Genomic DNA, 27,930 nt, shown 5'->3' with positions numbered 1-27,930 from the left:
TCTAACATGAGATCAAGTGCAAACTGACGTTAGATGCTGATGGATGATCATTCATACTATCACGCATCACAATGTCACATTCAGCCTACATTCTGGAGGAAATGGATGGTAAGAGTCAATGTGTTTCTTCAGCATCTTCCACTGGGGTGCAGAGGCCAAGGATTGGGTCATCTTTTACTGCCTTCCCAGGCCATAACAGAGAGCTGGATTACAATTGGAGCAGCTGGGAAGCAAACTGGCGCCCCTACGGGATGAAGGCACTGCAGGTGGCAGCTTTTCCTGTTATTCCACAGTGCAGCCCTCTTCTTTGCATTTAGAGCCCTGAATTAATGGTTGCACTGTTTTTTAAATTGGTTACCTTTCATAATGTCCTTGTATTAGATTAATATATTTATTTTATCACTCTTCAATTGTCTTGCCCTATGATTGCCTAGCTCCAACATTCTAATTTATTGTTGCATTCTCTCATTCACTAAACCCTAGAAAAAAATCAGGTCTTACATTTGCAATCCATCTCTCCAATCAGGCAGTGATACTGTAGAAGCTTCATGTGCTCTTTTCGTGACATTTGCTGTTTCTCTCCAAATAGATACTACCAGACACAAAATCATAATATTGGATAATGATCAGAGAAAACTATGCTCTCCCTTGCCAAGGAAATTCAATCCCAAAATCCAGTGTGATTGTGTGAACCTGGACCAGTTCTCTGGGGAACTTGGGATGAATTTAGACCCTAATATATTAAAGGAATTCTGTGCCTGCATCCTGCTCAGGGCTTCAATCTGCTCACTGTGGTATGATTTTATTTCATTTCAGTCCCAACAGATTTCTATCTCATTCATGAGGAAAACTAGGACAATTTTATAGTTATCTTTTCAGAGAGGAAGAGTATTAAAATGCAAATTTCCAATATCATTTTTTGCTAGAGTGGGCTTTGTTTTTTTTTTTTTTTTTACTAGTATGCTTGAAGAATTCTTTCTCTGTCATTGGAATTAGACATACCCTGCAGTCAGTAATGATCAGTCTGATTCTTACTCTTTCATTTTCGATGAAGTATGGTTTTCTTCCATTTTTCAGATTTGCTTATTCCTTCATTCCATGGAAATGCTTGCTATTGTGGATTTGGATCTATTTTTATTGTATTTGATCTATAATGTCCTTAACAAACACCAGTAATCACGTGCTGATTAATCTACATGTCTACCATCTATAAAAATAATGTATTATATTTCCTTAGCAGCATCAGTGTATTTTTTTTATATTCAATATCACTTTCTCTTATTTATTAATTCCACCTTTATTTGAATTTCTAATGGATTTTGTTGCTGATGTGGGCTGTCCTTGATCTGGTAATTTTGGAATCTAGGATATATCATATCATGTAATACAAACTTTCTGCATATGACTTCCAGACTCACCACTGCATGGGTGTATACTTTCCTATATTATTTGAATATTTTAAAATAAAAGGACCAAAAATTATAGTATATTATTTTGGAATTTACCCAATAAGCAAGCTACAAAAAAGCAGTTTTGTGAAAATTGGAAGGCCACGATTACACAGAGTTACATCTGTCTATCAAGGAGTAAATGATACAGAATGATAACAATCATAAAAGGATAAGGTGAAATACAAAATAATTTTTAACTAGAAAAATAAAAAAAATCTTAGCAAGATACTTGTGGGAACCAGGAAATAGTTCATTAATATTGACAAAAGAGAGAACAAATTAATTTGGAGGAGGAGAATGTAACTGATTTAATCACATTTGACAATCTGTCATGCCTGGGGGCAGGACATTGTGGCACTTCAGGTTATGCTGCTGTGGGGGGCACCTATATCCTGTATTAGACTGCCTTATTCATGGCCCAGCTACGCTTGTTTCCAGCCCAGCGAAGCTCCCAGTTTCTTTATGGCCAAGACTCAGCTGTTGCCAACATTTGGGAAAGGAACCAGCAGATGGAAGACTCTCTCTCTCTCTCTCTCTCTCTCTCTCTCCCCTCTTCTTTCTCTTTGATCTTGCCTTTCAAATAACTCATAAATATGCTATACCTATAGAAACAAAAGTATGCATAAATAATCAATAAAATATATTTTGTTCGAAAAGCAGTCAGTATAACAAGGAAGAAACTGAATAGGACTGTAAAATTAATCAAATCAAAAGTCTTGAGTCTACAAGGCTAAACATGAATACAGAAAAACGAATCATTACCCTGATTTTAAAAGAATGCGACACAACAATGTCATACAGTAATTGATATTGGATTCAATATTTCGATCTAACATTTCAAAAGTCAGTAACCATCACTATTTCCTGGGAGCCAATACAGAAATCTTAGAAAAAACAATCATCTGGACTTTCACTACCAAGGATCTCTCCAATATTGACCTACTGGCACCAAGTAACGATTGTTCAGGCTCCCACATGCACTATATGGGTAGACTCTCTGTATTCTAGGTCTGTTTAGACTTCAGCTCTGTGAACATTTGAACTTGTTATAAATCTCACTAGCTTTTACTCTGCTACTGACTTAAGAATTTAATTTGCTGTTGTTCATGAGAAGTTGCATACCTCTACTGACTCTTAGGTATCACAACTTTGTCTCAGATTCCTCTTTAGCTTTCTATATAGATATAGATCGATGACATAATAAAAAATGCAAAAAATGGGGTCAGTGCTGTGGCATAGCAGGCTAGGCTTCTGACTGCGGCACTGGTTATTGTTCCAACTGCTCCTCTTTCGATCCAGTTATCTGCTAATGGCCAGGGAAAGCAGTAGAAGATGGCCCAAGTGCTTGGGCCCCTGCACCTTCATGGAGACCAGCAGAATCCTGGCTTCAGAGTGATTCAGCTCCAGCCACTGTGGCCATTTGGGGAGTGAACCAGAAGATGGATGATTTCTCTCTCTGTCTCTCCCTCTCTCTGTCTATAGTCTCTCTCTCAAATAAATAAATAAAATATTTTAAAAAAGAATGAAAAAATTTAAAATAAAGAAGTATTTAAAAATGCAAAATAACTAGTGTGGGGAGCAACTGGGAGCAACTCGGACTAGACTAAGTTACTGGAATTAAGACTTATTCTATGCATCTGCTCTCCCACAATATGGCGCTGAGAAGGGAGAAACAGCTTCTACACAGCTGCCTCCAGTTCAACCAATAAACTGTAGGACCTGCTCCTGATTGGAGGAGAGCAGCGTACTCGGCATGTGGGTAGCAGAGTTGGGATTGGTGGAAGAGGACTATAAAGGAGGAGAGAGACAACATGCACCAGGAACACCTGAGGAACACCTGTGCAGCCCCTGAGAGAGCCGGCCGGCGGTGTGCCGCTCCCGCGTGGAAGTGGGGAATGTGGCAGGGGGAACCGCCCTTCCAGGGAGGTGGAAGGGTCCGTAGCCAACCCGGGAAGAACCAGCAGAAAACCCGGGGAGGGCCGAGCAGACAAAAGAACAGAGCAGGGTCCTGTGTCGTTCCCCCACGAAGACGGGGAGCGACAAACTAGTACTTAAAAAATGTGTATTTCAATTAAATTTTAATTCATTGAACTTAATCTTATCAAACAGATTAAATAACCTGTCAACATTAAATTAAGATTTAAAACATTAGTTTATAAATAAAGCTTATAGTTAAGAGCTTTCTATTTGTGGCTCATTCTCATATGGAACTAGAATCCATGATTTTAATTAATTTGTATGACTGGTCTGTAAAATTACATATATGTTACACTTCATATATGTTATATAAACATATGTATGAATTTCAATTTTATGCCAAATAAGCTTATCTTTTAATTGCATTTTCCAAGAATGTTTTAAAAATCCTAAAATATTATACTATTGTTATAAAGAAAACTAAGATCAGTTCAATTTACCACAATTTACATGAGAAAGAAAAACATTCCGGAATCCAGCAGCATTCAAGATCAAAGATGATTCAAAATACTCCGAGTCACTGTGCACTTACTCCTCATGTAGGATCTTTGTCCTTAGTGTGCTGTACATTGAGATTTAATGCTATAACTAGTACTCAAACAGTATTTTTCACTTTATGTTTCTGTGTGGGAGCAAACTGTTGAAATCTTCACTTAATGTATGCCAAACTGATCTTCTGTATATAAAGAGAATCGAAAATGAATCTTTATGTGAATGGAAGGGGAGAGGGAGTGGATAAGGAGAGGATTGCGGGTAGGAGGGACGTTATGGGGGGGAAGCCATTGTAATCTATATTCTGTACTTTGGAAATTGATATTCATTAAATAAAAATTAAAAAAACATACTCCATTCCACTACATACACAAGTTACATTTGTAGCCAGAACAAAAAGAAAACGTAAACAGTAACAATATGATTTGCTACTCTTTGCGTTTGATTTATAAATAAAGTCTAACAAATTAGCAGCCTGTAGCTGGCTAAAGTTTTACTGTTGTTATTGGCTGAGATAAATTGATTGGTTACAAGAGTATGCTCTTAAATTAGATTATAAATTCTTTACACTTCAAGTTAGGAAATAGGTCACTATGGAGTTTGCTTTGAATCAAAGTATATCACTCAACTACAGAAGTATATGTAGATAAATTATTTCAACTTAATATAATACATTAGATTCAAATATGACATTGAAATGGTTAAGTTAATAATGAGACTAAGTATTTTGAGATGTACTGTTAAAACTGTATTGGCAAGAAGATCAAGTATAGTCCAAGAGAATGGTAGTGAATTCCTTCCTAGAATCCTGTCTCTGTTTCTAAATTCCTCATCTTTAAAAGAATGTGTTGAAAGGTGAGTAAGCAAGATAGAAAGAATTTTGTTTTTATTAACTGGTTCCTCTATTATTGCCTGAAATATTTCATCCACAGCTAATCTCACGCCTGGCTTGCTCCTCCCCATCAATTCTCATCTTAGATGATATTTCTGGATCTGAAGTACTTTGTGATCCAAAGGAGTCCTAACCCTACTCTGGCCCATCATTCTGTACTCAGAGTCCAGGTTATATGCTTCAAAGAAGTTACTGACATTTTCAGTCACTATGTTTGTTTGTTTGTCATATACCATGATCTGAAGAATACACATTCATTAGGTGATAGGCCAGGTTTTTCTTGCTTGTCCTTGTGTCCCAGCTCATATCATGGAGCATTCCAATTCAAGATATTATCAAATGTTTTGAGGAAATTGTGTTTTGGAAGATATGAAATTAAGAGAGAACTTGAAATAGGTAGATGATTAACTCAGAAAATAAATATTCTTGTTTTTATTTTCTTTATTTTGATGATTGTAATAATAGAGAAAATCAATGCTTCATTAATAATTATATTATAATATAATATATCTGTGTTAAATGAACTATGGCCAATGGGTAAGCTTAAAAAGGGGGAATGTGACCTATATTGAACAATAATTTTGTAATAAAATAATTTGGAAAAGCTACTTTGATATCTGGATGGAAGAATACCTTTAATATATGAGGCTCCAAAATGCAGACATAGGACCCAGATTCCAAAAACAGTGTTGCCACTTATAAAGTTTGAGACCTCAGAAAAGTTAACTTCTGAATTTCAATATAACATCTTTTTAAAAAATATGTATATAATTTTTAATTTGAAAGACAGGGTTATAGGAGAGAGGGACAGAGAAAATGAGAGAGAGAGAGAGAGAGAGAGAGAGAGAGAGAGATCTTCCATCCACAGGTTGACTCCTCAGATGGCCAGCTAGATTTGGGCCAGGATGAAACCAGGAGCTAGGAACTCCATCTGGGTCTCTCACGTGGGTGGCTGCCCCAATATCACACCTTAAAATGTAATAACGCTGCTCACATCTCACAAGTTTATCAGTGCTATGGAGTATACTATTTGAAATTCATAAATAAATCAGTATTCTATCACATTTTTAGGATTTTAATTGTATAAAAGTGTTTATATGAAAACTACTCAGTCACTTGGATAACAACAACAGAGCTGGAGAGCTAATGTAGATCTCTAATCAGCTATAATCTATTCAACTCTGAAATCCTTTATTTTCTGCATCAGGTATTGTCTTGGTGACATTTCTTCTCCAGCCCAGGTTTATACCATGAAGAAAAAATATACCAGTCCACGTTTTAAATGTTTCCTGGGAAGTCTGAGTTAAACAAACTCCCACTCTGAAATTTTTTCTATTGTCATCATTTTAAATCTTCCTTTGTATGTCTTCTGGAAAAACTAATTCTAATAAGTATATTTTCCTAAACAAATAAAAGGAAACACATGACTCTTACTTTCTATAAATACAATTGAGTGATCTATAATAGATAGATAATAGATAAATAGACACAAGAAAATATTTTATATTCTCTACTTCAAAGTAAGTAATATAATAAAATAGTATTAAACTCTAAAAACTTAGAAAACAAAACATCTAGCTATATTAGCTAGTATATCGTTCATGAAATCAATTTTGGACAATACCTATTTTTACATCATAAATTTTCATTTAAATTTTTCTGCTTCTAATTTACATTTGTTTATAAAAATCAGAAAGTATTTTTTTCCTAAAACTATTCAATTTTAGAGTTGCAAAACTTACTTTTTAGAATCTAAGTGCAAAAACTTAACTGTAGGTAGAATTTTCACAAATAAATAAGAACATTGTTGTCACATATTTATGTTTTCTTACAGGTCGGATGAATGCAAGTGTAGTGTGTTTATAATCAGATTGCTAAATATATAAGACACCCAGAACAAAATATATGTCCAAATTTCCTGATGATTGAGTAATTAGTGAGACATTTTATAAGGAATTGAAGTGAATTTTAAACCTATGCAAGACGTCTGACATAAACTGATGTTGTAAAGAACACTCTTACTTATCTGCTAGTTTCCATATTTTTAATATTTTGAGCTCCATATTTTAAGTGGATCACGTTTCTATTTGTAGACAAATACCAGCTAAGTGAATATATGTACTTACACATCTGTGAGTATATATGTCTGCGTAGCAATGTAATCAACTAAATGAAGGAAAGTACAATGTGCTCCCAGATAACAAAGGTATCTGGAGTGTACCTTTAACAAGAGAGTTTGTATATAAGTCCTTTCCTTTGAAAGATCTCAGAAAAAGCATTATAAACCATTGAATTTTCAAAACTCTTCATAAAACTGTTAAATAATTTGGGACATGCTCAGGCTGACTTGCCCCAAGTGGTGGAGTTGGAAGCATACCAGGGGATTCCAATTCAATCCCATCGAGGTGGCATGTACCAATGCCATCTCACTGTTCCAGGTGATCAGTTTCAGTTCACAGTTGGTCATGGTGAAGGGACTGGGAGTCAAAGGGAGCACATAGACAAGTCTAGTACCTGCTAACGCTAACTGATGGAGTAAATAAAGGGGAGAGTGATCCAACATGGGAAGTGAGAATCTCAGCAGACTCATAGAATGGCAGATGTCCTAAATAGCACTCTGGCCTCAGAATCAGCCCTAAAGGCATTCGGAGCTGGCTGAAAAGCTCATGAGAGTATTTCAGGCATGGAAAGCCAAGACACTCTGGCAAAAGATCTCTGCGAGTGAGATCCCAGTGGAAAGAACAGGCCATCAAAGAAGGAGGTACCTTTCTCTGAAGGGAGGAGAGAACCTCCACTTTGACTATGAGCTTGTCTAAACAAGATAAGAATCGGAGAACTCAGAGGGCTTCCATAGCCTTGGAAACTCATGACTGGAGCATAGGGAGATTACTGATGCCATAGACAGGAGTGTCAATTGGTAAAGTCAACAACAGGAGTCACTGTGCACTTACTCCTCATGTAGGATCTCTATCCTTAATGTGCTGTACATTGAGATTTAATGCTATAACGAGTACTCAAACAATATATTTCACTTTGTGTTTCTATGGGGGTGCAAACTGTTGAAATCCTTACTTAATGCATACTAAACTGATCCTCTGTAAAAAAAAAAAAAAAAAAAAAAAAAAGAAAAGAAAAGAAAAGAAATTATCAATTCCCAACTTGACTCTCACTGGGATTAAACATGACAATAGGTCTGCTCTGATTTCATCATCATTTTAAAAAATCATCTATTATTTTTCACTTTATGTTTCTGTGTGGGAGCAAACTGTTGAAATCCATACTTAATGTATACTAAGCTGATCTTCTGTATATTAAGATAATCGAAAATGAATCTTGATGTGAATGGAAGGGGAGAAGGAGTGGGAAAGGGGAGGGTTGTGGGTGGGAGGGACGGTATGGGGGGAAAGCCATTGTAATCCATAAGTCGTACTTTGGAAATTTATATGCATTAAATAAAAGTTTAAAAAAAAATAAAAAATAAAAAAATAAAAAATAACAAGAAAAAAAAAATAAAACTGTTAAATAAGAAATTCAGCTTTTACCCAAAGATCCCAGCTCTGAGAAATATTAAGCTCTTACTGTTAGGAAACTGGCACAGTTTTAGCCTGGTGGCCACATGGCCTAACCTCTGTGGTCAAGCCCCACCCCCATCCTAATGGGATTCACTGCTCCTGCTTCCCTGCCCGCCCTTGGGAAAAGTTTTAAAAGGGCCTGTTCCTGAACACATGCTCTCTTGACTCTTCTCTCCTGCTCTCTTGCCTCCTCTCTCTCGGCTCTTCCCTTCTCTCCTGCTCACCCTCTCTAGCCTTCTCTCTTCTCTCACTCCCCTCTCCCTCTCCTCTCTCCTCTTTGTCTCTTACTCTCCTTCTCCTCTTTGCCCCTTCACTCCGGTCCATTGGGTGTTCCCCAATAAACCCTTTCCCTCACTCCAGTGTTCGGTGTGATTTGTGACGGCTAACATTAATATATAACATTGGTGCCACGACTCACATTAATATATAACACTTACTCTCTTTTTATCTCCTTTCCTAAAGAGCTGAAGACTTGGCCCCAGATTCATTCTGAAAAAATGATCTCATGCTGTTTTTGTAATAAGTACTCTAGAGAATAACGACATTTTGGACAATAAAATTTTCATTGTGTTTCTTTATTGAATACTACAAGTTCTAAAAACTGCTTCAGAAAGAGATTTTCCTATAAAATTGATAGACCATCTAAGTCTCACAAAATAATTTCCCTACTGCAACGTATATAATACATACTTTTTCATTAACTAAAATTTCATCTCTCAACCTCTAATTACAGCTCATTTTTTTAGCTAATTTTTCTTACAACTTTCTTCTAAAAGGGAATACTTGGTTTAAACAAAACTCCTTAATTTATATTACCTGATAATAATGCTAACCCAGTCTGTCCAATATTTTTCAGGTACACCCAAAATTCTAATGTAGCTGTCTCTACTAATCTGACTTATAGTCCTGCAAAATCTTCATTTGCCTTATAGAAAATATTTCAACTTCCATTAATTCTTCCTTTCAATGCTGTTGAGCCTTACCATTTTTTTTAAATAAAAAAACAGTGAAATTCCTAATAAAGGTAGAAAGAAATGTATAAAGAGCATTATTTCATCAGAGTTACGGGAAACAGTTTTTTTTTTTTTCTTTGATTGAATGCATTGCTTTTTGGAGCAATGATTAATGTTCTGTTTGGAGTACTTTTGCCAGAATGTTAATGTCAAGAATAATTTTATTCAACATAAATTCCTGAGTTTTCTTCTTGCATAAGTTAGATAAAATAAGAATATTTAAGGAAGTAAAACTTCATGTTAGGTTCTTAAATATTTTCATGCTTATCTCCATTCGTCTCATCAACTGATTTTCCTATTAGGTTCCGTGAGTAATAAAACCATTGCTGTGTTTAGTAGAAAGCACAATTTAATTTTGTGTCACATAGGGGATCCTAGATAAATAAAACATTAAACCTAAAACTTTCAAGTTTAGTGATACATTCTGTCAGAAGACTTATTTTCATGAAAAAATTTGTATATCCAAAAAAATCCTTCTTTTGAAGTTACATATTTAAAATTGAACATGACTGACAAAGATTTTTACATTATTTTATATTTCTTGGTTATATTGTTATTAACTAGGTAATAGTAAGCAACTATTCCATTTACCAAGTATGTCATTGGAAAGAGGATTTCAGACCCCATTTCATTCCACTCTTGCTATCTGTACCTAACAGATGTACATGGATTCCTCAATAGAAAGCATTTGACTACAACTGGAATAAATGAATTGACAAAGAAATAAAATTTGTTCTTGGATAATTCATATTTTTGCAGAAAATAAGTATCATTTTAGTTATATCTTTAAAACAAAATTTCAATGTCAAGTGCCCAGTTTCTAGCACTCCCAGCCTTCTTTCTTCTGCTCTGATTTTTCCAAAATGTATTTGCTATAATATGAATGTACGTTGTCTTCCCCAAAGTCATATGTTCAAATATTGGTCACCAATATAATGATATTAGTAAGTGGGGAAATTTAGGGAGATGAATATTTCATGAGTGAAGAACCTTATAAAAGTGGCCTGTGGCAGCTTCTTCATCCTTTCAAATATGTGAAGGCACAACAAAAAGGTTCCAACTTTCAATCAAAAATGGGCTCTCATCAAAAAACAAATATGTTGATGTTAATTTGGGGTTTTCCATCCCCTAGAACTGTGAGAAAAACATAAATTGTTTTTTATTTCAAAAAAAGTTTGTCTTATTTATTTTTAAACATTTAAAAATATGAGTAATGTTTATGCTGAAGGGATGTCAGATGTGCTAAAAATAACAAATTTAACAATCATTATTGAATGAGTAAAGTATGAATATCAAACATCAAATACTTTATATTTTGTACATGCATGCAATTTTTATAATTCAGATAATGTGGAGTTATTCATCTACAACGTTTTGAAAGCTTCTATGAATGCATGTTATGGTAGACATTTCCACTTAGATGGCATTATGCAGATATAGTGAAATCAATATTTTAAAAAGATATAACAAAAATATATGTAATAAATTCAGTTATATATTAAAGTTAATGTTTCTGGGAAATAGAGCCATTTGCTTATATTTAGACAAATCTGATATAATAAACTCAGTCTACATAGTTACATAGAATACTTCTGAATTGAAAACTCAAGTTTAGGGCTTGGAGTATGACAGCTGTTAAGATGTCATTTAATGAAATAATACAGTCCCAAAAAGACAAATATCATGTATTTTCTCTTATTTGTAGTAACTTATATGTAGAGTATAAAAATATATTGTATATGAGTAAAATATGCATTTTGAGATTTGATTATTTGTAGTTATTGTCTATACTCTTGGGGAACTGTGATTTTTATACTTACCACTTGCTGAATTCCTTATTTAGTAGATGGTTACTCTTGTGGTTATAAAAAAAAATTGAAAGTAGGTCATCGTGAAAAATTAGAAGAAAAATAAGAAAAGAAGGAGGGAGAATGGGAGAGTATGGTGGGAAGCATCCTTATGCTCTTATGACTGTAGATATGAAATACAAAAAAATGCAAATATTAAAGGAAAAAGGAAGGGAAGAAAAGAGGAGGTTGCAGAGAGGGAAAATGGGAGGCAAATATGATTACCTTCTTAAAATTGTATCTATGGAATACATGAAATCTGCTATCTTTATGTTAATAATTTTTTTAAAGATGTCATTTGGGATATTCACATCACATATTGGCGTGCTTGGATTCAAGTCCCTGCTTTGTTTCTGGTTACAGCTTCCATATAATTAATTTGTAACATGGGAGGCAGCATGTGATGGCTCAAGTACTTTGATCCCTGTTACCCATGTGGGAGAACTAGATAGAGTTCCAAGCTCCTGGCTTCAGCCTGCCCCAACCCTGGCTATTTCAGGCATTTTGAGAATGAAAGAGCAAATGTGAGATCTCTGTCTATGTGCCTTTTTTATTACATAAAAAGTTAAAGAGAAACAAGTCAAGTTTAGTACTATTAAAAACAAATATCAAAACAGTACCGATTTTCCAAGTATTTGCCTTTATTAGAATTATATATTGGCTCTTTCCTTACTTTTGTCCCTTTTTTTGTCCCATGAACAGTATTGTTTTGAAATGAAGACCATGTACTTAGAATTGAAATTAATTAACAATGAAAATAACAAATATATACTTTAAAAAAACACTGCCATGAAATACTTGTTAATGTATGTGCATGTTATAAACTAGCCATTTTGTCTGACTTCTCTTTGATTAATACAGTTGATTATGAAGAAATCTGAGATAATGGAAATAATTAATTGCCTTTGTAATAATATTTTGTACTTTAAAGACCAAGAATCAATATTTATCTTGCTAAGAACAAAATTGATTATATCTTAAATTATATAAAATGGAGTCTCTCATTTCTCATGAAGTAACAAAACTGTACAAGGACTCTACTAAAAGTTTCTTCTCTTTGTATAATTATTTTAAGCATGTTTGATGTGTTTTTTTCTTAAAGTTAGAAAAAAAGTTCCTTCTCAAAACAGTTCAAACACAGTTTGCTTTTGGCATTGAAAGCTGTTTGCTTATTAATTCATTAGACGAGTGTTTCTTCCATAATGTCAGAGGAAGAGTAAAAATGGTAAAAAAAGAAAAAAAACAACAAAAAACAAAAAACAAAAAAAAACACTATAGATTATGACAAAAACCTTGTTGTAAAACAATATAGGATTGCATTTTTGAAGTCTGTTGAAGGAAGAGAATATTATTGCATTGATTTATCATAGTATGAAGGAACAGTTACTTATATTTTGGTTTTAGATTGCAGCCTAATACCTACCTATTTCTGCCTTTCTAATTGTAGCTAAAGCAAAGATGATTTTTCATTCCCTACACATAGGGAATCTGATAGTTGGCTAGAAGCCAATAGAAACAGTGTGGGTGCTAAAGTAAGCCTTGGGTTTAAATCAAATCAGAAGCAATGTTAGATGTTAATAAATAAGTTAAATAGCTAGAAATACTTTGGACTAAAACCAAATGCGAAAATCTAAGCTTACCTAAAAGGCTATTTGGAAATCAATGCATTCTTTGTTTGGTTACACATGACTTTGTCATTGTAGTTGTGTAAACTTAACCTCTCCTCTTTTATTACATTAAAATGAAACTATACTTTTGAAACTGTGGATGGTTTGTATTAATATATGAAAACTAAAATGGAATTTCTCCACCTAATAGAATTAGTATTAATCTCTTATTAAATAAAGGCTATTAGTGAAAATTTATAAGTGCAATGGAATAATCACATTGAAAATACCCACAATAATATTGGAAGAATGGTTTTTCTAAAGTAATTTTACTTATTTCATACTTATTAAAGTGGAAAATAATTGTAATAAAGGGAATAGGGAAACAAAAAATCATATCTTTTTCAGATAATAATCATGAACCTTTAAATGTAATTATTTCAGCCATCATATGTGTGTTCCTACTATAGTTTTACTCTAATATTTTATTTTAGTATTCTACATGATATTTTTTTCTCATTCACTGTGGTAGAAAAATTGCTCGAACAGGGCCAGCTAGTAGTGTACACTCCCTGTACCCTTACCCTTATGTTGGGAGTACTTGACCTAACACATAAGTCTTTCAAATGAACTGTTCCTAAAGAAAGAGGTTTCAAATTAAAGAGATTCTCTGTGACTGACATTGAAGGTGGTGGGGCCATGTGACAAGTAACACAGGCAATCTCTAGGAGCCAATAATGACCCAGCAGCTGCCAAACAGCAAGGAAATGGAAATCTCAATCCTACATTGACAAAAGATATGAATTTGGCCTATGGGTGATCTGGATAGAGAACCATTACCCTGAATCTTTAGAAAGCAATTATTACCATGAATCTTCAAAAAAAAAAAAAAATGAACCCAGCATATAATTTGATTTCCACCTTGTAATGATATGATGTGAGTAGGCAGACAGCTGGTTAGGCCTAAGTAAGATGCAAGTCTTGCAAGCCCTACAATATGCTATCTCTTCACCTGTCTTCAAAACATTCACCTTCCGGGGTGCTCTCAGGCATTATCTGGGACCAAGAAGAGCAGACACAGATGACTAAATAGACACTAAAATCTACATGAAGGTGCCAAAAATTTCTAGATGGCTTAATTCATTTTAAGGAATCAATTGCTATGTTATAAAAGAGGATGTGAATGAAGAGAGCTTTTACTCACCATAATGACAATTTGGGGTGCTATCCAGGTTCTCTCTCTCTCTCTCTCATAACTTTCTGGCCCACTCAGGGTGGGTAATGGTCAGTGTGAGGTAACCCATACTCATGCATGAATTTGTTTTTTTTCTCTATCACTCTTAAGTAAATCTTGTTTCTATTTGTACTCATTAAAATGCCTCCATTTAGAATTTTTATCTCTGTGTGGGACAAGAACTTGGAATGAAAATTAATATACTCAAGCTACATCATAAATAAGTGAGACAGGAGTTTCAAATAATTAAAATAAGACTGTAACCCAGGAATGACAATCAGTGAGTGAACCCCATTTTCTTCTTGGCTGCATCTTTTAAAGGGATGAAAAGTGACTTATGGACAATCCAAAAAATTTTTTTCCACTATTCTCAGCCTCCACTGGACTTTTTGAAGTGCAAATCTGACTACCTAAATTCATCTTAGTGATGGTTGTGAACCAGTGGCAGGCTGCTAAGGAAAAGCTGCTGGGATGGTCTACAGGAGCCCTTGGAGGAAGAGTACCAGTCCTTGCCCACTCAGCCACAGTACACAGGTGTCCATTCTCTGACTGCAGTTTGTTTCTAGAACTTGTGTCTCTTGCAGGGCAGATTGGCCATTAGCACTGACATACCACTGCCTAGTTACACACGAACTTTTGTACCAAGTGCATGACTTTTTAACTCCTTTTTGCTTATCAAAATGGGAGAGGGAGGAGATAGGCCCTGTTGCTTGGTTACCACATCTGGTCTCAGCATAGGAATTCCTCTTTGAGTTGAAGATAGACAATCAACTCACCCAACCCCTGAAAGTACATGAAAGTCCCTGCTGCCCACCATGTTTGGGTAATAGGACACACGGCACTCTTATGTTGGTTTTGTTAGGTAGGAAGTCAGAAATGAGCTTATGTGTGTGTGTGACAAAGGCCTAAGAAGTTGACATCTAGGTCCAGCACCCACATCTCAAAGTCATCCCAATAACCTTCCAGTTGCAGCCCAGTGTCTGCACTTCAAACACCCTGCCCCTTCTACCTGATAACCATCCTTCCTAACCATCCTTCCTCTAGGCTCCTCTAAGGCAGGGTGACGCCAGCCAGGCTTCACCATGTCTGATAACTTCAGGGGGAAAACTCAGAAAGGAATTTTTTGTATTTACATCCAAAAAATCCTTTTTTCAGGAGGAGGAGACGAGGAGGAGGGAAGGCAAGACCCATTCCATTAAAAACCCCGGCCTCAACCGGACTGTGCTCTCAGCCCTCTGCCTCTCTGTTGAGCCACCCACCTGGCTTGCCCAGGTGTTTTCTCTCCACTCAACCACGTAACCTCGCTCTCCCCCAGTCTGAGCGACTGGGTACTCTCTCTCAGGTCATATCTGAAGAGGTGCCCATCCGTTCTTACAGACGTCCCTACCCTAATAAACCTTGCTATTTTGCTTCCCACTACTTTTTGTCTCATGCCTGAATTCTCTCTTGTGCAAAGACAAGAACCCTTGCTTCTCTGGTAACAGTTTGTTGACTCATAGTGTGGCCAGGACCTGATGGGCATTGTAGCCTCTCTACTTTGGAAGGAATGTAGCCATGAGAAAGCATAGTTTAAACACATATAAATGTGTATTCCCACCATATGGTTGTTGCTTCTGCTAGCAAGCTTAATACTCTACTATCAAGCCCCAATCTCACATTGAAGGAGTAAGCTTTGTAGCTTTGAGAAATCTGAATGCTGGCTTCTCAGATCCAATATCCTAAGATTCTTAGATGCTGGCATCATCCTGATGTGCAGACTTCAGGCATGGGTTCAATTCCCCTTGGTGCCCAAATCCATAGGCATAGTGATAAAAGCCATCAAGTATATTCAGGGTGTTGGTTCTTTAGTGTTCAAGTTGAAATTTAAAATTTATTTTACTCCAAACATGTTTGGATGCTGACATTGCTCCATTAATAGACCTCAGGCATGGATTTAATGCCCACTAGATGTCAGAAGCCCTGAGTGGAAGTAATATCTTCACATCTGAGACACTCTCCTGTATGCTATTTTAAGTCAGAATGCCACCTAATCTGGTACTGGGTTGATTAAGTAATGTTTAAACTAACTGAAAATATTCAGAGTAATGCTCTGAAGCATTTACATATACACACACACACATACATACATTTCAGGTGTGGGCCAAGTACCTCCTCTGGTTTCACCTGGAACCTTAGGCAGTACCCTCTGGAGATCAGGAGCCCTAGGTGCTGAGGCGAAAGCTCCTGAAAATATTCTGCGTGCTGGACAGCTGTATCTCAGATTTAGGACACCTCAGATATATGTCCACCTGCAGTAGCCCTCAATTATGTTGGAATGGAAAACACACCAAGGAGCACATAAAAGAGATTTGGAGATACCATATTTAACTTAGCACAAAGGATTCCAGTCACATGCCTAAACATAACTGGGCTCATAGACAGCTATGTTTACTTTGTCTTCTCAGTTTCTGCAAAAATGGTTCAGCTGTGGGTAATTCTGCATTCATTCCCATGGTCTCATCCTAAAGGCACCATTTCAGAAACTGGACATGGAACCTGACCACAGGCTCCCATAAGCCTGATGGAAGAGGTAGCATTTTAAGGTCTTAATAAGATATAGGGCTAAAGAAGAAAGACTATTCCAATGTGGGAAGCAGCCCAGACAACAAGCTCATAAAATAATAGATGGTTTAAACATTACTCGGTCAACCCAGGACAAGACTAGGTGACATACTGACTCTGAATAGCACATAGGAAACTGTTTCAGAAGTGAAGATTAAACACGGATTCAATGAGTTTCCCTTCAGGAAGGACACCTTCCTTGTCCATGACACCAGTGAAAAATAAATGGTCATTAGAAGAGGCACTGTATGGGGCTGGTGCTGTGGTATATTGGGGTAATCCACCATCAGCAGCAACAATATCCCACATGGTCACCACATTAAGTCCCATCAGATCCACTTCCAATCCCATTCTCTGCTAACGCACCTAGGAGAGAAGTGGAAGATGATCCAAGAGGAAGATCCATGTGGGAGACCTGGAGGAAGCTCCTGGGTCTGCGCTGCTCTCACTATTGAGAGCATTTGGAGAGTGGAAAAACGGATGGAAGATCTCTCTCACTATTTGTCATGTACTCTCTCTGTGTAACTTTGCCTTTCAAATAAAAAAAATAAAATTTAAAACAAAGAGGCACTGTACACAACTCTAAAAACGAGGACTATTATTTCCTTCATGTTCCTGTCTGAAGACTGATGGGGGTAAGGATTCAGGAGGTTTCCATAGCCTATTCATCTCATGACAGTAGCCCCAGGTGATTATTAATGTAACAGGTGAGAGTGGTAATTGTTAATTGAAATAAGAGTTATTCTGTACTACTTTCCCATACAGGACCCCTAACTCCAAAGAGTTGTATTATTGGGGTTTGCATTATGGAGTAGTATGTTAATCTGCTGCCTATAATGCCAGTTTATCTTATGTGAACCAGTTAGTATCTTGAATACTCCATTTCTGATCCAGTTCCCTGTTAAAGTGCCTGGGAGAGCAGATAGGGCAGTTCAAGAGGCTGAGGCTCTGCCACCATGTGGGGGACCTAGAAGAAGCACTTGGCTTCAGCCCCTGCAACCCCATTTGTAGCAGCCATTGGCTAATGAACCAACAGATGGAAAGATGGAAGATCTCTCTCTCTCTCTCTCTCTGCATGTCCCTCTGCATGTCTCTCTGTGTATCTCTCCCTTGTTCTCCATACACACACACACACACACACACACACACACCCCTTTTTTAAACATAATTGTATTTTTATGAAATTTGATGATCAACTTCATCCTTCATCCTAGGAAATGTACTTTGCTTATAGTTTGCAAAAAATAAGATTTTCTTGTCTGTCACCAGTTTTTTTTTTTTTTTTTTTTTTTTTTTTTTTTTTGTAATCTCTGAATGTTAAAATCCTTTGCTTGGAAGAGATTTATTATCTCCCCAGATACCTCTCATATTTATTGCTCCCAAGCCAAGGTCATTTGCTATTATGTTAATTATCACTAAGGTAAACCCCAGCATCAATGTCAAAGTAGATCCTCAAGTCTGGGATCAAGGAATATCTGAAGAGGTTTCACCTCCTGGACCTCTTAAAGGATCAATGGACTTCATTTACCCATCAGCATCAATAACATTTAAAGCAAAACCTTGATTGATAATTTTCTTAAATGTGGAATCTTTATTTCATTACAGTATCTTGTAATACTGCCATTATTTATGTTTTATAGTTTATGGTGAATAAATTATGGTTAAGAATATAAGAACTATTAATGAAGCCCTCATTCCACTTTGCCTTATTTTTCCAAGTCCTTACATAATATTAATACAGATACTAGCAAGCACCTCGTGGTACACAGTCCGGACATATGGAATGTCTCCTTGTACATCTTTTAAGCCATAATCTCAATATTTGTATTTGAATGAAATGATCTGCCCTCAGTTGAAATCAACAGTCTTGGACAGCCTTTCTTCAAAGCTTTAGTGATAGACCTCATTTACTTGACAAAGGTCCAATTAAAGACTAGAGTCATTCTATGATATGTAGATGAAATTTTAATTTGCAGATGTCCAAAAGGGACTAAATAAATATACTATCCTGGTCTGAAACTCTATAGGAAAACAGGGATACAAAATTCACAACTAAAGCTCAGCTTGCTAAACAGGAGGTAAACTAATTGGGTACATATTCTGACCCCAGAAAAGTGTCCTCTTTCACTTATGAGAAATGAAGCTATACTATATATCAGGTCACCAGAGGCAATGAAACAGCTAAGGACATTCCTAGTGATTGCAGGAATTTTGGAATATGGATTCCAGGATTTCGGTTGATGGGTAACTTTTATGTGAGGCTTTAAAGGATCCTAACACAGATACACTTAACTGGACACAAGAACAACAGGAGGCTTTCTAAATGATTAAAGAGCTGTTAAAAGAAGCTCCATCACTGGGATCCCCAAGTTTTGGTAAACTGTTCACTTTGTTTGCAGCAGAGAAGCAGTAAATAGCTCTGGATGTACTCCCTCTGAAATTTGGCCTACTTTAATGAGAAATGGCCTACTTTTCTAAGTATCTGAATTCAGTGGGTTCAGGATAGCCTTTATGAATGAAAGAAGTCACAGCATCCATGCTTTAAACTAATCCTAGTCTTCAAGTGTCTGGCTAAGCTTTGTCCAGCAACCTCAGAATCATGGCTAAAGCCACTGCCCATTACCCTCTTCAGTATGAACATTTCAACTCAGCCTTCTTTAATGATTAGAAAGTTTAAAATATTATCTTTGATATACTCTTTGATCCATATACTCAGAATTAGACAAAGCATATTATCAGTCTAGATCAGGCATAGGACACTCTGACAAAGTATGCTAATAACATTATCCCAGTGTCAGATTCTAATTATTGCAAACAGACAATCTCCCCAGGATATCTGATTTTGTTAAAAACTAGGAATGAAGGCTCCTCTTCTGATCAATTATAACCAAAATGGAAAGGACCTTACCAGGGGTTACTTAGGACTCGTACTGCAATTAAATCACAGGATATTTCTCGTCGGTTACCTTTGTCAAGTATTAATCCTTAACTTTTCAATTTCATGGTTATGCACAGAAGATAAATCTGTCTACTCTTGTGAGCCAACTAAAGACCTCAAATATCTCTTTAAAAAGCTAAAAGGTATGGTCAACATATTTTAGCTATCTCTTCAAGTGATTCTCTCGGGAAGATGCTATTGACAGAAACAACTACCTGGGGAGTTCTTCTACCATGATGAGAAATCATGGTATGCCACATGATGTCACTCTGAAGAAATTTGCCTATTGCCTTGGACAGCTTAGCTTAGACTGCAGGCCAGACTTTAAAGAAAATATTCAAGTCTGTAGATACTCTAGCTATAATAGTCATGGGCTATACCAACTGGCCTTAAAATAAATACTAGAAGAAAATAGTGGAATCTGTTACATTTACTCAAGCAATAGTATTGTCACTGAAAGACATTGCAAGGCTTTATATGCAGGCTAAATGGTTCTATAATTTGGGAAAGGAAAGACTACATATTTCTATTAATTGTGAAACAATATATGAATAAGCTTCAGAAGATGGGCCATCCTTTGTCACCCTCTGAAAGACTAAGGGACAGAAATCTTTGAAAGGCGAATGATGTGAAATGAATAGTCAGACAACTAGTTAGGAGTAACTCCAAGGCTTATGGGAATACTTGTAAGCCCTACAAAGTAGTGTTGTATCTTAATCTGTCAGTCCAAAATGCCCACCTTTAGGGGCAGAGCCATGGAATAATGGGCTAAGTCACTACCTGTAGTGCTGACATCCCTCTGGGAGCTGGTTTAGATCCCAGCTGATCCCTTTCCAATCCTGCCCTCTGCTATGTCCTGGGATAGCAGTTGAAGATGGCCAAAGTATTTGGGCTCCTGCTCCTGCACCTGCATCGGATCAGCCAAGCTCTGGCTGTTGCAGCTATTTGGGGTGTGAACCGGTGGAAGGAACATCTTTCTCTTTGTCTCTCCCTCTCTCTGTAACTCTACCTCTCAAGTAAACAACATTTTTTTAAAAAAATGCCCACCATCCCATGATGCCACTTTATCTACTGCAACTAAGAAAGGGAGATGCCATGACTATATGGATATGAAAATCCCACGTGGAGATGCCACACATAGTAAGGTACCAATCACTACCAGTGCTGAGGACAGGGAAGGTTTCTCACCACAGACCATGACTGAGGAGCCATAAAGGCTTTCTTTCCTTCTTGCTTTAGGAAATGGTCTGGCCCATTCATAATGGGTATTTCTCCATGTTTAGTAGTCCACACTCACATGTGAGTGTGCTTTGGTTATATAAATCTTGTTCACACTTCTACTTATTATGTTTCTTTGCTTAGAATTCTTATCTATATGTGACACAAAAACCTAAATTTGATGTTTATATACTTGTGTCCACATCAATAAGGCTCCTGGCAAAAAGCCAGCTGGTTTCTACCTCAGACTTCCTGCTTACAAAGGTATTTTCCAATAAAAGGATTATTTTTGAGGTACTACATTTGTGGAATTCATCTCATAGCAATAGAAAGTTGAAAGAAAAGCAAATATTCTCATGACCACCAAGATTCCATCATTTTCTCAAATGGATGAAAGGAAAGGCACAGAAAAGATAACAACATAAAGTGATATAATAAAATAGAAAATATGTGCACACCAGAGAAAACCATGAAGCACAAAAGGTGATTCTTTGACAGGATTTATAAAATTGGCCAATTCCTGAGATAAATGAAAATTGCACAATATTACACCTAAAATCTCATGTTGATGATCAATTTACTTTGTCAACTGTCTAACAGAATGTATATTTCTCATAGCCCAGCCCTTAATTCATTTTTGATGATATATGGACTAATTTTCCTAGGAAATTTAGGAATTTTGATAGTTTTTTCAGAGAATATAGTCTCAGCTTTGATGATGTTCTCTTTTGTTTCTATTTTATTGATTTCTGTTATTTCTTTTTGTATTCATTAATTTCCTTACACTCTTCTTTGAGAGTAATTTGTTACTAATTTCTAACTTTCAGAAACATTATGTTACTCCTTTTTTTCCCACCCTTTAAAATTTCAAATATACAATACTTGTGTTCACCTATGGCTTAGCTGCAACTATGTATTTAATTTCCAGTAAATAGACTTATGTGCTTGACACCAACTTAGCAGAATCCTATTCAGAGAGATTATTCTGTGTGATTTCATGGCTAAGATTTTTTTTGACCTGTGTTTTCAGTCAGCATGCTATTTATGTAAGCATTTCATGTGTTTCTCACAAAGATACACACTTTGCAGTTGTTGATTATAGAGTTTCTTACAGTTAGCTAGTGTTGCATATGTAAAATTCATTAATTAATTAACTAAGAGTCTACAAGTGAACATGTCCAAAAGGTAATTGATTAAAGCGATCTGGACCTTAGAATTACCTAGATAGTGAACTAGTTAAGAGAATGATACACTCAGGGATACGGCTTATTGTAATGTGAATCAACAGAAGGACACTGTATTAAAGGATAAACACATGGGGCCAACGCTATGGTGCAGTAAGTTAATGCTCTGGTCTAAAGCACTGGCATCCCATATGGGTGCCGGTTCAAGACCCTGCTGCTCCACTTCCGATCCAGCCCCCTGCTATGGCCTGGGAAAGCAGAAAGAGGATGGCCCAAGTCCTTGGGCCCCTGCGCCCACATGGGAGAGCTGGAAGAAGCTCCTGGCTCCTGGCTTTGGATCAATGCACCTCCAGCAATTGTGGCCAACTGAGCTGTGAACCATTGGATAGAAGACCTCTCTCTCTTTCTGCTTCCCTTCTCTCTGTGTAACTCTGACTTTCAAATAAATAAATAAATCTTTAAAAAGAAAAGGATAAACACCTAAAGGAGTTTCACCAAAACTGTTGTGCTTTTTCATCTATTCACAGATTTTTGTTAATTTTTTCCAAGGAAAACTTTGTAGCCCCTTTCCTTGTGGGTAGGATATATATTTATAAAAATTTTAAGATGTTATATATACATATATATGTGTGTTTGTGTACTATAATATATATATATATATGGCTATGATGATAATGATGTTATTTTTAAAAGTTTATTTTAAAGCTGGTTAACTTTTTAAGATTAATTTATTATTTATGTGAAAGGTGGTGCATCAGAGTGAGAAAGGGAGAGATATGTTCCATCCTCTGTTTCATTCTCCGTGTGGGTTCAACATCTGGAAATGGACCACATGGAGCCAGTTGACAGGAACTGCATCTGGATTTTCCAACTGGGTGGTAGTGGCCCAAGTATTTGGAACATCACCTTCTGCCTTCATAGTCACATTTGCAGGGAACTGGAAGAGAATATCTGGGACTCAGATTGGGGCTCCAATAGAGACGCAGTCATCCTAAGTGGCAGCTTACCCACTGAGCTAAAATGCTGGCTTTCCAAAGTGTTTAATTTTGATACATATGCAATGGTATGTCAGTATTACTTAACTTGCGTATTGTAGTTTTATTATACAATATTTTGTGTTACATTTCATGGAACATATACATAAAGAATTATCCCCAATAGCTAAGTCAAAGATGTGTCAAAGATGAATTTAAAAAAGAATTAACAAATATTATATATTTTCCCTTAATATTTTGAAGATCATTCCTGAGTACAACACCATATTTGAAAAAGTACTATTTAATGGTTTAAAATTTCTTGGGGCCAACATTGTGGAGCAGTGAGGTAAGCTGTCTCCTGCAATGCTGACATCAATTCTTGGCCATCCAGCTCCCTACAAATGCACCTGACAAGGCAGTAGTAGATGGCTCAAGAGCATGGGCCCCTGCTATTCATAAGGGAGATCATGATGGAGTTCCAGGCTCCTGACTTTGGCCTGTTCTAACCCTGCCCATTGTGGCCATTTGGAGAGTGAGACAGAAGGCGGAAGATCTCTTACTCATCTCTCCCTCTCTCTCTGTAACTCTGCTTTTCAAATAAATAAATAAATCTTTAAAAAACCACAATGTTTTTTTTTTTTTTCTTCAGGAGCCAGGTACTTATCCTGGTCTCCCATGGGGTGCAGGGCCCAAGCACCTGGGCCATCCTCCACTGCACACCCTGGCCACAGCAGAGAGCTGGCCTGGAAGAGGGGCAACCAGGACAGAATCTGGCGCCCTGACAGGGACTAGAAACCAGTGTGCCGGCGCCGCAAGGTGGAGGATTAGCCTAGTGAGCTGTGGCGCCGGCCCGCAATGTTTCTTTAATAACAGTACTACTAATGATAGGAAACATGCTGATCCTGTGGATGATATACTGTAAAAACTGAAAATTTTTATTATTTTCTATGTACAATTTTCATTGTTGTTTCAGGCTTGATCTTCTTAACTAAGAACTAACTTCAAGTCTTATCCTATGCATTTTTAAAATTTAAAGAGAATGGTCATGCTACGTATTCTTTTTTTTCCTTTATTTATTTTTTTTAACTTTTATTTAATGAATATAAATTTCCAAAGTACAGCTTATGGATTACAATGGCTTCCCCCCCATAACGTCCCTCCCACCCACACTCCCTATTCCTTTCCATTCATATCAAGATTCGTTTTCGATTCAATTTATATAAAGAAGATCAGTTTAGCATACATTAAGTAAAGATTTTAACAGTTTGCTCCCACACAGAAACATAAAGTGTAAAATACTGTTTGAGTACTAGTTATAGCATTAAATCTCAATGTACAGCACACTAAGGACAAAGATCCTACATGAGGAGTAAGTGCACAGTGACTCCTGTTGTTGACTTAACAAATTGACACTCTTGTTTATGGCTTCAGTAATCACCCTAGGCTCTTGTCATGAGCTGTCAAGGCTATGGAAGCCCCCTGGGTTCACTGACTCTGATCATTTTTAGACAAGGCCATGGTCAAAGTGGAAGTTCTCTCCTCCCTTCAGAGAAAGGTACCTCCTTCTTTGATGACCCGTTCTTTCCACTGGGATCTCACTCGCGGAGATCTTTCATTTAGGGTTTTTTTCTTTTTTCCCCAGAGTGTCTTGGCTTTCCATGCCTGAAATACTCTCATGGGCTTTTCAGCTGGATCCGCATGCCCTAAGGGCTGATTCTGAGGCCAGAGTGCTGTTTAGGACATCTGCCATTCTATGGGTCTGCTGTGTATCTCACTTCCCATGTTGGATCATTCTCTCCCTTTTTGATTCTATCAGTTAGTATTTGCAGACACTATTCTTGTTTATGTGATCCCTTTGGCTCTTAGTCCTATCATTTTGATCAATTGTGAGCAGAAATTGATCACTGGGACTAGTGAGATGGCATTGGTACATGCCACCTTGATGGGATTGAATTGGAATCCCTGGTATGTTTCTAACTCTACTGTTTGAGGTAAGTCAGCTTGAGCATGTCCCGATTTGCACATCTCTTCCCTCTCTTATTCCCACTCTTATATTTAACAGTGATCACTTTTCAGTTAAGTTTCAGCACTTAAGAAGAATCGTGTATTGATTACAGTATTCAACCAAAAATATTAAGTAGAACAAACAAAAAAAAAATACTAAGAGGGATAACATATCAAGTTGCTCATCAACAGTCAGGGTGAGGGCTGATCAAGTCACCGTTTCTCGTAATATTCATTTCACTTTAACAGGTTTCCTTTTTGGTGCTCAGTTAGTTGTCACCTATCAAGGAGAACAAGTGGCATTTGTCCCTTTGGGATTGGCTTATTTAACTCAGCATAATGTTTTCCAAATTCCTATCAGGGATCACTTTTCAGTTAAAATTTAAACACCTAAGAATAATTGTGTGTTAATTACAGAGTTCAACCAATGGTGCTAGAACAAAAAAAAAAAATACTAAAATGGATAAAGTATTACATTGTACATCAACCGTCAGGACAAGAGCTTGTCAAGTCACTGTACCAACACAAATGCCCATCAACAGTAGACTGGATAAAGAAATTATGGGACATATACTCTTTAGAATACTATACTGCAGTCAACAACAATGAAACCCGGTCATTTGCAACAAGATGGAGGAATTTGGAAAACATCATGCTGAGTGAATTAAGCCAGTCCCAAAGGGACAAATATCATATGTTCTCCCTGATCAGCGACAACTAACTGAGCACCAAAGGGGAAAGTTGCTGAAGTGAAATGGACACCATGCTACGTATTCTTGCAGATAGATGCCATTCATCCTGCTTTCCAGAACAACTTTCTGAAACTATTTTAATCAAACTAACCAGAATTCTCTTGCATAGAGAATTTAATTATAACCACTGTATTAGCTAGAAGTAAAGAAATGTAATATTTGAGCCTATAGGAAAGTGCCTTAAATAAACAAACAACAGCTTATATTTTAAAGTTCCACTGTGAATTTCTGTCACCATATTTAGATGATTCAAATATGGTTGAGAAATTTTATAAGAAAGGGCTCACAATGAAAAAACAAGAACTGTGAAACTACTATGTACCTATAAATAAGCTACACTAAAGAATTATTTTCAATGGAGATTCTGTTATTAGACAGATATAGATAATAATTTATATTTTCATTTCATTTATGGAAATGCATTTACTCATATTTTATTAAATGTTAAAGCATTATGCAATATGCTAAAAAATGAATGCTATTCAGTATTCAGTGACTTGATCAGCCCTTGTCCTGACTGTTGATGTACAATGTAATACTTTATCCCTTTTAGTATTTTGTTGTTGTTGTTCTAGTACTATTGGTTGAACTAGTATTTAACACACAAATATTCTTAGGTGTTTAAATTTTAACTGAAAATGATTCCTGTTAAATATAAGAGTGGGAGTAAGAGAGGGAGGAGATGTACAATTTGGGACATGCTCAATCAGACTTGCCTCAAATGGTGGAGGTAGAAACGTGCCAGGAGATTCCAATACAATCTCATCAAGGTGGCATGTACCAAGGCCATCTCACTAGTCCAAGTGATCAATTTCAATTCACAACTGATCACACTGATAGGTCTAAGAGTCAAAGGGATCACACAAACAAGACTAGTGTCTGCTAATACTAACTAATAGGATCAAAAAGGGAGAGACGATCCAACATGGGAAGCGGGATACACAGCAGACTTATAGAATGGCAGATGACCTAAATAGCACTCTGGCCTCAGAATCAGCCCATTAGGCATTCGGATATGGATGGAGAGCCCATGAGAGTATTTTAGACATGGAAAGCCAAGACACTCTGAAAAAAAAAAAAAAAAAACACAAAACCTAAATTAAAGATCTCTGTGAATGAGATCCAGTGGAAAGAACGGGGCCATCAAAGAAGGAGGTACCTTTCTCTGAAGGGAGGAGAGAACTTCCACTTTGACTATGACCCTGTCGGAATAAGATCAACGTCTGCGAACTCAAAAGGCTTCCATAGCCTTGGCAAGTCATCACAAGAGCCTAGGGAGATTACTGACACCTTAAACAAGAGTGTCAAATTGTTAAGTCAACAACAGGAGTCACTATGTACTTACTTCTCATGTGGGATCTGTTCTTAATGTGTTGTCCAATGTGAAGTAATGCTATAACTAGTACTGAGACAGTATTTTACACTTTGTGTTTCTGTGTGGGTGCAAACTGATGAAATCTTTACTTACTATATACTGAATCGATTTTCTGTATATAAAGATAATTTAAAATGAATCTTGATGTGAATGGAATGGGAGAGTGAGCTGGAGATGGGAGGGGTGCGAGTGGGAGGGAAGTTATGGGGGAAAAAAGCCATTGTAATCCATAAGCGGTACTTTGGAAATTTATATTTACTAAATAAAAGTTAAAAAAAGAGAGAGAGGAGAGGCAGGGAGAGAGTCTTCCATCCTATGGTTCACTCCCTAGATGGCTGCAATGGCCAGAGCTGTGCTGATCTGAAGCCAGGAGCCAGGAGCTTCTCCTGGGTCTCCCATGCGGGTGCAAGGGCCCAAGGACGTGGGCCATTTTCTACTACTTTCCCAGGCCATAACACAGAGCTGTATTGGAAGAGGAGCAGCTGGGACCAGAACTAGCACCAAATGGGATGTCGGCGCTTCAGGTCAGAGCATTAACCCAGTGTGCCACAACGCTGGCCCCAGCATGAACCATTTTTTGCTGGCATACTTTTAGATGACACTACAAATGCCTTTGTTAAAGAAAACTGTGTATATAGTTATTTCAAACTTTTTTTATATATAAATCTAGGCATTTCATGAAGATTTTAAGTAATTTTTAATTATTTTTTTCTTTTCTAGTTTTATATTTATATTATAATTGAAAGAGTCATATGGTATATTTCCTCTGAGCTTTTTAATAAAAAAAATCTTGATA

Source organism: Oryctolagus cuniculus, chromosome 4 (genome assembly GCF_964237555.1).
Source record: "Oryctolagus cuniculus chromosome 4, mOryCun1.1, whole genome shotgun sequence".
NCBI lineage: Eukaryota > Metazoa > Chordata > Mammalia > Lagomorpha > Leporidae > Oryctolagus > Oryctolagus cuniculus.
The sequence above is the reverse complement of the archived record's forward strand: the minus strand, read 5'-3'. Positions refer to the sequence as shown.